Here is an 11,413-nt window from a genome sequence, read left to right as displayed (position 1 = left end):
AGTGTAGGTTTTATTTGCTTCATCTGGAAGTTCTTTTCCTGTGGCACGATTTAGACATGTTAATATACTTCAGTTAAACAAAAACCTCTGTATTTAGAAATGGACTAATGGTTAAAGTGTAGGATGGGTCTTCAGGAAGTTCAACTGCCAGCTCTGCTACAGTCTTCCTGGGTGATCCACTGAAAGTCTCTGACAGAGACATTCAACCAACCTCAAATCTAGTCATAGGAACAGCAGTTTCAGGTGCTATCTCTGCCCTGAGGCTCGTGTGTGCAGTTCAGTCATTTTGAAGAGATGCTTTCAGTCTGCATTGTGCCTGCCAGTCTTTGTGTTTTATAATCACTTTCTTGTAGTTTAAAATGTTTATTTTTTCTGTTGTAAAAAACACACACAAACCAGTGGACATTAATTATATAGGGGTAATAGTGAAACTGACTTGTGGAATGCACAAAGCAAACAAATGGGGGGGGGGGGGGAGTTTCCAGTGTTTCAATTCTTGTCATCTTAGGTATTTGTAACAAGCGTATAAAGCATTTTCAGACAAAAATGAGTTGAGTGTCCTAACATCTGTGTCCATCCGTTACCTTACCTTCCTCAACCGGCGTGTTTTGAGCTTTAGATTATTCATATTAAATTGCACAAGGAAGGGCTAAGTATTCTTTCTAATATTCAGAACTGATTGTCTATTTATTGTCTTGGAACTGACTTTAATTTGGGGATGCTAGTCCACACCTTGATTGGTTTCACTGTAAAGCACATAGGATGCTCTAGTAAATGCTATATAAATAACAGCTCTGACAACACTTTTCCCTTACTCATTTAATCTCTACATTGAACATCTGGATCCAAAACCATTAAAGCTAATTGAAAGGCTTCCTTTATTTCCATGGGGTCTGTATCAGCCCTGAGATTCCTAAAAGTTGAGCTGCTTTCCTTCTGACTGGAGGTAGGGGAAAATGACTGAAGATTTCATAGTAAATGTAAGATTAAAAGTATTCTAGTTCCAATGTGCATGATGCATGTGATACAATTTAGACATAAAGATGCTACTGTTCCTCTCTCCTCTTAAGAGCACTGCATATCCAGTCAGCTTGTCTCTAACAAGGTCTTTCTTGTTAAGATTCTTGCTGAGTCTTTCTTTGGTGAGAACTTGTTCCTGCTTGGATTTTCTTGGTACCAATTGTACCAGCTTCTTCTTGGTGTCTGTGTTGCACTGTATCATCTCTGAAACAATTCTGTTGGGGGAAAATTCAGCCATGTTTTATTTTTACTTTGATCATTTATAAAATGCTGGTTGCCTCTGGGCATATTTCATTCAGTAAAAGCAAAACATCAGCCAGTGTTTACTGGAATACTGTTGGTGGTAGTTACACAGTCTGAGATATTCAGGTTAACAAACAACAAAAAAGCCCATGGCTTTCTTGCTGACCAGTGAATATTTCATTTTACTCTGGTGTACACTAGCAAAATTGTAGGCTTTGTTCCAAAAGATTTCTAAGGATGCTAGGTTACTAGATCATGCTGTCTTCCATGCCCCACCCCAACAAAAGGAACCCATTCTCTTCAAACAAACCACAGAATTTAACTACGAAATCACGTCAGCTAGTGTAACTCTGCTGAGCTGGATTCTTCTCTTGCTTGCCTGTCTAAATCTAAATTCAGTTAGGCAACTCTGTAATTAAACTGGTATAAAACAAATTTTAAGTGAGACCAGAATCAGACCTACCATTGCTTAGTATTTTCCCAGGATTAGCATGTGTGGCTAGAAGGGACTAGCTATAGCACTTCAGTGTAGACACTCCTTATGCTGATGGGAGGGATTCTCCTGCCAGCATAGGTGATCTACCTCCGTGAGAGGCAGTAGCTAGGTTGATGGAAGAATCCTTCCATCAATCTAGCACTGTCTAGACAGGGGCTGGTTTAACTATGCCACTGACAGCTGTGTATTTTTCACACCCTCAATCAACCTAGATAAAACCAACCTAATTTTCTAGTGTAGACCAGGCCTTAGAATTTCTCATTCAGCTGGAGGGTAAAACTTGGTCCATAGTTTAGGTGGTTCAAAATGAAACTAGATAAATGATGATTCAATGACCTCACCTGGCAAATTAGATCACTGGTTAATTGGCCTAGCTGCTCAGGAGAAAAAAATGTTACCTAATATTCAACATTCACTGAAGTCTGTTACTCATTTAAAAACCCTTAGCTAGTTTAGGTAATAGCTCACCTTTGTCACTGTTGCTCATTTATTTCTGGATATTTATCAGAGCTTCACTTTGTCATCTTGTCTGTGGGCTGGGTGTAGCAATTTCTCTCCATTAATCATACCCACTAATCCAATCATCCTGTTGATCTTATGGAAATTCCTTTTGCAAACTGCTGCACTTGATTCTCTGCATCTCTTTTGCAGGCTTTTTAAAAATACTAGTACAGTGAGTGTAATTTCCCACCAGATTTTATAAACTAGGCTGACAGTCGTCCTCCTCTTCTTCCCTCTTATTCTCCCCCATCTCCATTTAGGTAGAATAAAACCTTGTTTCAAATGTCACTTAAAAAGTCAGTGTAATTACATGCTTCTTGCTTTTGAAATAAAGAACTCTTGCGGGTGAGAAGAAACCCAACTCTAGTCCCAAGTCAATAACATTTGCCATAGATGCATTTGTGGACACTAAGGCCCCAATCCTGCAGTGAGCAACTTATGGGCAGATACCTCTTCCCACACAGAGCTGCCTTGACTTCAGGGGCTCTGTGCAAATTCTGGAGTGTGTCTGCATGTTGCTCATTGCAGGGTTGGGGCCCAGGGTTGCTAATGTCATAGAAGAATTTGGTATGCATTTAAAATGCGCTGTTTTCATTTCGGCTAAAGTAGCTGGACTAGGTTGGTAGGTGAGTGATAGTAGGTTGGTTGTTCTGAAGATGCTAATGGTCAGTCTGAATTCAGTGTTTGTTTTCTAGCTGCAACAGCTCAGCTGGTTTTCTTCTGTGCCAGAAAGGCCAATAAGTGTTGAGGGCAAGTAAATGCTTATTTAAACCATTGGACAGTGTGTATCTAGCCCTCAACTCTCTTAACAGAGCTGAAGGAGTGAACTGGGATGTGTGAAAAGAGTCAGCTGTTCACTTTTTGCAAGGCTCTTGAGTCCAGTAACACCCTATCCTGGGAATGGCTTGCCAGCTGGCTCTCCCTTTAGGGAAGTTTAAAGAAGCTTATTGCAATCTTACTAGAGGTCTGTCTTCTTCTATTAGTCTGCTTGTCGTTCTATCTCCCTTCCTTGTGATTGCTCGCTCATTCACACAGACAGAGCTATTGCTACATATGTACAGTTATCTACCCATACCAGCTGTGTTGCTCAATGAAGTGTTCCTCCCATTCATGGCATGTTCATTTGTAGACTGTCACCTTTTGCTGTGCAACATGCATTTTTCCTTAATATTTTTCTTTAAAGTGACACTCTTGAACTTCTTCTACCCTTAACAAGCCTTAAAAATTAATCTTATGTTGACTATCTAGGTGAGACCCATTACCTTTGATTTGAAAATATCAATCTCTCCAGCCCTGAGTAATTAACGAGAAGGCCGTCTTACTGTAGGTTCTGCTTTTGCACATATGTGGCTTTAACATCCATATTCATAAAGCATGAGTCCAGCTTGTTTTGTGTTTGGGAACTGCAGTCAGGAATGGCAATAGGTTGTATGAGTAAGTCACTGGTTACATGCCTTTGTTTCCCTGTATAAAATAGGGCTACTTCTACCTCACATGAGAGACTGAATTGTTTAAAGCACTCTGGCACTTGGATCAATAGTGTAAAATATTTCTTATTACAGTTTCCCAGCGTGGAGGGATGTAAGGTCCCAAATGTTTCATGGTTAAAACAGAATATGCTCTCCAGACAGTGCAAAATGTTGAAGTTCCTCTATTTCCTGGTAGCAAAGACAAGAATGCTCTTTCTTATTGTCATCTACCCACCAGTGACCAGACAATCTGAGCTAATATTAGCGAACCTATGTCGTCTACAAGGACATTTAGGAGTGTGAGGTCAAAAGCATCAGTCGGGGCTGAGCTTGTCAGAGCTGAGCTGAGATTCTTAGTAATACGTAGTTTGTTCTTACAGCATCTTTCATCTGAGGGTCTTGTAAAGTTTCCCTGAGACTATGGTGATCAGGGCATGTAAGTACTAGACAAGATGGAGGGGTTTTACAAATGTTAAGCCTCAATACTCCAATAAGACAAATAAAGTACATCATTGCACAGCGGGGTAAACTGAGGCATGGGTTAAATGATTGACAGGCCCAGAGTTCCATGGTCAGTGGCAGGCATGGGAATGAACCCAGAAGTCCTGTTCTCATTAGCATTTAAAATAAATGGTTTAACTGCAGTTTTCAAAGCATTTTGCAAAGACAAGTAGGCAGCTTCACCATTTTACAGAAGGAGAAACTGAGGCAGAGTTGAAATGACTACCCAAGTTATGTCAGTGAAAGCCCAGGTTACAACATAGGCCTCTTGAGTCCATCTCATGCCTCTTCCACTGCATTCTCAGTAGAATATACTCAGTCTTTTACATTACTCTCAATTGTTTGTTTGTTGAAACATTTAATCTGTATTTTTAACTGGGAAGGATCAAATCTCATGGTTTTCAAAGGAGATAAACTGAAGTTATACTCATGGGAATTGTTACATGCACTGGGAAGGTGGGTAGGTGTTACTGCTCTGTAGACTTTGTGTTTTTCCCTTCTTCTGTTGGAATTACGGAAGTTAACTGAATGGCTTTTTTTCTATTCACACTTAGAATAATAGGATCTGGATTAAGGAGGCTAAATAAGAGTTTGATAAATAGCAAGTTAGTTTTGAACAGAAAAATAATTTTCAGAGGGAGGTTTTTGCTTCAGTATAAAATAAAGTTCTTAAGTTTGATAGTACTGATCTCTCACTTAGTACTTGCTCCATAGTCTCTCAAGCAGTTTTCATATGATTATTCTTTTCCTCTAACAGATGAGAGGGAAGGAGCAGGGTGGTAAGGAGACAAAGAGAGACTAAGAGCTTGTACATGCAAAAATGGATAGGAATAGCTATTCTGCAATAGCTCTCATGTGCACACTAATTCCAAATGCAAGTTTCTTTTTTTGTTTTAGCTTAATCTATTTTGGAAGTGGATTAAACTGGAAAAAGGTCCACTCATTTAAAAAAAAAAAAGAAAAAAGAAGTGTCTACATGAGGAGTCATTCCAGAATAGCTGTAGCACTTTAAATTCATACCCTACCTTATTCCAAAATAACTTCCCGATGTAGACAAGCACTGTGGGACAGGCTAGATAGGGAGGTGACTTACCCAAGATCATACAGCAGGACAGTGGCAGAGCCAGGAACAGAAATCCAATCTCCTGCTGTCCTGTCCACACTATATGCTCTTAAAATAGTTGAGACTGATTGTCCATTCTGAGGGCATAATGCAGTGTGTGGCCTGTTGAAATTAGCTTTAGTCCTTACTTTGAATTTGTTACTGCTAAAAACTGCAGAGATCCTACATCGATGGGAGTGCACCTATCTCATTCCAGCTGCTTAGACTGAATTTGGACTATTTAAACCAATAGCATTCAAGATCAGCCCACTGACTGCCTGATCCTATAGCCTGCTGGAAGCACACAAACAGACAGCTCTTGCTTGGTAGGTCTTGTGTTTGCATTCCCCAGATGGCTTAATAATGATTGAACCAAAATCTTTTGCTGGGCTGTACTGCACAGCATTTCTGAGATCCAGGGCAGATCCTAGGGAGAACAGAACATCAGATGTAACAGGCTGAGGAGGTGCTAATGGATAGCCTGAACTGTGTATTGGTGGCAGGTGTGAATTATTTGTAATTAGCTGTCATGCCACACACTTTGTTCACTCTCGCAGGGGAGAGGCAGAAGTGTTTGCATGGTGTCTCCGGAACTAGGGAAAAACACTGTGCAGTCATACAAATGAGCAGTTTTTATTTTATTTTAACATTTCATGATTCTTTGGGCTCTGACTCATTTTTTTTTTTTTTTTGGTCTGAATGAATCACGGCTTTTGATTTCTCCTGGTTTACCCCATTGTGTGTGACAATCACAGGTTGAAATCACAACCTTAAATGCAAACCTGTAGGCAGGCATCAGCGCCTGCTTTCCTCTCTCTTCCCCCACACTGTATCCAGAGTCCTCCCCTGTGTTTCTGCTCAGTGACTCACTCCTCGGTTGGTTTTGTGTTTCCAGCCTGCAGGTGGAAATGCCCTGGGATCCTACCTTTAATGAGAGAAGGATAGAGAGGGGGCACGGTGGCACTGGTGCCACGCTTGGTAAGAGTGCAACTCGGAGCTGGGCCTGCTCCAGGGTTCTGCCTGGCTCAGTGCATATAGTGCCCTGGTGCTGCAGGCAATAGTTACAGCTGCTACCGGCTGCAGAGTGGCCTCCAGCAGCCAGATCTGAAAACTGCAGATGGTTCAGGCAAAATTCCCTGCGCTGCTGAAGCTGAAGATCACAAGCACCACTCCAAATCACAGAAATATCAGGTGTTGAACAAGGCTAAATTCTGCTTGTTACACTGAGAGTAACTCCCAGGCCAAATCCATCCCATCAATGGAGTTACACCAAGGGTACACTTGGCCTCGTATTGATAGTAAAATATCTACTGAAATCCATTGAGAATTGCCTCTGCTTTTCTAGGAAACTCTGCACATCTGGCCTTAGAGCAGCCACTGCTCAGCTGTTCCCACTGGTGGTGATATCTTAGTGTGTAGAGAGCAAATGGGCAGAGACCTTCAGACCTTGCTTCATGCAGATGTCTCAAGTAGGAATTGATGAAATTCGAGATGCTTTGACTGCTGCTGACCAGACTTTGCGTCATGATTGGGGCATGTTGAAATGTCTCCCTCTAACCATCCGTGAGCACACATCAGGGGAAATGTGGGGAGCGCAGGAAGGAAATTTCAGCCTTGGGCAGCCTCTGAGGTGCCACAGAAGTTAGAAAGGGAAATCTGTTAATTTCCCTAGCTTGTTTCTCTGGCCAAATAGGGCTGTTTCCGGTGCATATTCTAGTACTTCATTGTCAAAATAGCACCAAATGGCTTGGGCCTTTGACTGCTTCCATTAAGAAGATTCTGGTTTAAGAGGGTATCAGTGTTTATCTTAAGGAATGGGGATTTTCTTCAAATGCTGGTGTAGCCTGCTTCATGTGTCTTTGATCTCTAGGCTGTTTTGGAAAATCTACATCTTCAAACCATGGTATTTTCAGATGTATGGTCTAAAATATCAGGAAAGGAACTGGGTTTTGGGACCAAGCTCATCTATACCCATTGGAGTGCTGGAGAAAACTGCTTGAACCAGAAAAACAAATTCAAGGTGATTATAAAGTTGTTGTCACAAATGGGTCAGACCACTTCCTCTGCAGGTGTCTGGCTTGGCAACCTGCATTCAGATTCTATGTGCTGGGGAAAAAAAAAAAAATTAAATGGAAAACCGAATTGGAGACTTATGCCCTCAATTGTTCCACATAATCTGGGCTGCTACCTGCTGCTCCATGAAATGTTTCGTTAGTGCAGTTCAGCCTGGTCCAGAGGATGCTGTGCTCTGCTGTGAGGTGGCAGTTAAAATTCAGTTCATGTTTGCACAGAAATGCAGTTCTGGTCTTTCCATTTCTCCCAAGTAAACTCTGAATTCTGTGATGGGATCCTTCTGCTTAGATACTGGAGACAGATTTTTTGTAGCAGATACTTTGCTTCTGCGATAGCAACAGGGAAATGGTGGGGCAGAAGGAAAATGTCATTGTTCCCTTGAAAGGCCAGAGTTGCCCTTACCTGTGCCCTTCACATGCTGTCCATCCCCAGGGTCATATGCTATCTGTGACTAAACATAATGCATCTCGGTGTAGCTATTGTAGATATTTATAAAGTGACTATCATCTTGGCACAAGTGCTATCAATAGGAGTCTTCATGCAGAGAATTAAAATAAAAACATATGGCCCTAATACAGGAAAGAAATGAATCTTCATTGCAATTTAGCTATAGTCTTTGCTACTTTACAGGCCAGTAAATAGAAGAGCTTTCTCTTCTGAGCTGGATAGAAAGGAGCTGAGTTGGAATCTTAGATTATGTCATCTTGTCACCATTTAATCCCAAACCCAGTTTACGATCCCTCTACAAATAAAAATTAGGGTTGGGTTTTCAAAGGTAACACTTAATTTAAAATTTCCCTTTCCCATAGCTGATGACCCTCTTACCCGAGCGTCTTTCCTGATGGCTTTGTGTTCCTGGCCAATCTAGAAGCAGTCTGACTGACAGCAAACTTTCAAACAAAAGGCTGCTGAGCATCCACCTCTATAATGCCCCAGGAGCAGTTTCTGCAGTTGCCAGCGATCCCTTAAAGTGCACTTAGATGTTGCTTAACAGTCAGTCTTTGATTGAAATATCATGACGCAGCCTGCACTGAATATGCAGATAGAAAGGTGGTCAGGTAAGGAATGGATTATTAACTCTTATCTCCTTAGAAACGTGATATTCTTATATAAAAAAACAGTGTGAAATCTAACTTTAAATTTTTACCCCTAGCTCTCACCACCCACCAGAAAAGCCCTAAATTACACTTAAATTCAGATTTTTTAAAACGTGTGTTAATAAACCAACCTGGAAAGTTTAGGAAGGAGGGGGCTGACTCCTATGGGGCAAAGGAGGAGGCTGGAAAGGAAAGGAGGGGGCTGACTCCTATGGGGCAAACCTGTGCCCTTGCCCATGGCCTGAGTAGACACGCTGTGTACTGGGGCTCTGCAGAAGCCTTTGCAGGGAATCCAGAGGCTGTGGCAGCAAGTGGACAAGCAGATCAGTGGGCCTTGCTAGACACTCGACCTGCCTCTGCTTCACTCCAAACTTCCCCTGCATGCTAGGAGCACCCTGTGCTGTGCTTAGGCAGGCTATTTGTCTGGCTTTAAAGTACAGTCCTGTTTTTAAATGGTTTGTCCCCTGTGCGGTACTGAGACAAACCTGAATGTGGTTTTTGTCTGTTTTCACTGTGAGCAATACAGGGCAAATGCTGCTCCATACATGTGGAGTTCCTTCAACTAAGCAGAACTGGTGCATTTCCACCACATGAGGTCACACTTGTGAGGGTGGGACGGTGCACACTTCAGAATGGCATCATGCATGCAGTGTGACCTCACACGCACTGTGCGTGGAAGGTCACACCGGGGGGGCCCACATAGGCAGGAGTGGGCCCACATGATTCCTAGAAGTAATAGTGGAATGTCCAGTAGTCTGGGGCTGTGTGAATGGCCACCTTAGTTAGTTTGGTGCGTGCCACCAAGGTGCCATTCCCCACACAGACTCTCCATATCTTTTCTTCTCTGTGGTGGAAATGCACCAGTTCTGCTTAGTTGAAGGAACTCCACATGTATGGAGCAGCATTTGCCCTGTATTGCCATAGCGGCGCAGTGAGTGGAAAAACGACCGAAGAGGAGACTCTGCTCCGCTGAGCATGCAGTGTGAGGACTGGGATTTTCTAAAGTGTCCTAACTCTTATTGGGTTGAAGTGGGGCTTGGGCTTCTATATGTCATTTGTGCCCTATTGGAAGCAGATGGGAGTTGCACTCTAAACACACTAGTGTTCCAAGACACTTTTGTGTTGCACGGGAGGTCAGACTAGACCTATGTATCTATGAAAATTCCACCCTGAGGGCCTGATCTTGCATTCCTTCAGCACACAGCTGTTGACCTTGGTGGGAGTTCTAGGAGCACAGGATTGGCCCCTAACAATACAAACCTCAGGCTACCATTAGAAAATCCTCATGATTCGGTCCATATTGTGCTTCTGTACGACTTTCTGGCTAGGAGCTAGTGCAGATGACTGGAGGCTGCCACCCAATTTGTTTTACTTGTCACGGAGGTGCCACTTGAAAGAGCAGTTATGTTACAAATACACAAGCTGATCTGGGGGAGGAACACTGGGCACAGCGGCCCTTTAAGAAAGTGGAGAAAGTGAGTCCAAGATGAAATGTGGGGAGGAAAAAAGTGTTTTATATCCTGCTGTGTTAACTGTTACAGGAAACATGAGGTGAAAATGTTAAGAGGCTTCCTCCAGCTCTTGTTTGAAGCGGAACAGTTGGAAAAAACAAGACCCTTTGACTTTTCTATTAACAGCATTGGTTTTAAAACAATTTCTGACTCACTCTTTAACACCTTCTTTTCTTGCTTGGTATTTCATCCCCAGTGCTGGGAATGAGTTCAGTGGAGAGACAGATGATCTGGAACCCTAGAGAAAAATAGCCAAACCAAAACACTTCTTCCTAAACTTATTGATTTTGAGTCTCTGGGGAAGTGTTTCGTTACAATCTTCAGGCTTCTCTTGATTTAAGGAAGCAATTTGTAATCTTTGATCCAGTTTATGTAGCCACCCCAACAACACAGCGGCATCTCAAGTTGTTCTGAATTTATCCTCTCAATAGCGTGGTGAGGTCGTATCCCCATCTTAGAGATGGAAAATGAGGCACAGAGAAAGTGACTTGCCCAAAGTCCCACAGGAAGCCTGTGTCAGAGCTGGGAATCAAACCCAGAACTCTTGAGCCCCAATCTAGTGCTTTATCCACAAGCCCTTCTTGACTTATAGGTCCATCCCCTGCTGTAGGTGGACATTAAATAATCAAAGCCACACTCTGTAAGAATCATGGTTTGCTCCAGGGTCCTTGGTCAAAATTTCCTCTTCCCTCAATTTTTATGCAGTATGTTAATAGCACTTGACTGCTGCCTATCACCCCAGAGATGGCTACATTTCAAAGATTCTTTATATATATAGTTACAAAAGGGCTTTGGGAGTCCTGAGCATGACAGATACTGAATGCATCTTAGGGTATGTCTACACTGCAATTAGACATCCAAGGCTGGCCATGCCAGCTGACTCAGGCAGAGATTATAGGGTCGTTTAGTTGTAGTGTAGACGTTGGGTCTCTGGGACCCTTCCACCTTGCAGGGTCTAGAGCCTGGGCTCGAGTCTGAGCCCAAACATCTATACTGCAATTAAACAGTCACGCAAGCCGGGCCAGGCTCGGGTTTTTAATTGCATTACCTGTGACTATCCTGGCAGTGCCTATGTACCCTCCATCCTGGCACAATAAGATTTTGCTCTCAAAAATATTTGCTAAAATTACTACTAAGGGTGAGCTGAGAGCTCACGATAGTCAGGGGGCATAGTGGAGCACTGGACTACAGCTAACATCCCCAGACCTCTAGGCCTGGCTCTATCGCTGACTTGCTGTCTGGTCTCAGGCAAGTCGCTTCACTCCTGTAAGAGCTCCATTTCCCCATCCTTGCAACAGAAGTGATTACAGTTATCCGCCTCGCAGGGGGGCTGAGAGGGTTAGTCATCTCTACAGTGCCTTGAAAGGGTAATTGATGTACTTATGCCAAGTCTCTGTTTC

At 42.7% G+C, this 11,413-nt stretch overlaps 1 protein-coding gene and 1 long non-coding RNA gene across 2 annotated transcripts in view; one reads left to right on the top strand and one right to left on the bottom strand.

Moving 5' to 3' along the window:
• The window catches only part of PPP1R16B (protein phosphatase 1 regulatory subunit 16B), an 87,301-nt gene that overhangs the window by 1,867 nt on the left and 74,021 nt on the right, over positions 1-11,413 (top strand). The window lies entirely within an intron of this gene.
• Positions 743-1,873, bottom strand: LOC137157388 (uncharacterized). Its single transcript, XR_010921108.1, has 2 exons — positions 1,727-1,873; positions 743-1,235 (listed from the first exon to the last, which is right to left on the bottom strand). It is a non-coding gene; the product is annotated as an uncharacterized lncRNA (long non-coding RNA).

This window comes from Emydura macquarii, unplaced genomic scaffold (assembly GCF_026122565.2).
Source record: "Emydura macquarii macquarii isolate MOO-44397 ecotype Brisbane River unplaced genomic scaffold, CSIRO-AGI_Emac_v2 contig_1483, whole genome shotgun sequence".
NCBI classification, from domain to species: domain Eukaryota; kingdom Metazoa; phylum Chordata; order Testudines; family Chelidae; genus Emydura; species Emydura macquarii.
The sequence above is the reverse complement of the archived record's forward strand: the minus strand, read 5'-3'. Positions and strand labels throughout refer to the sequence as shown.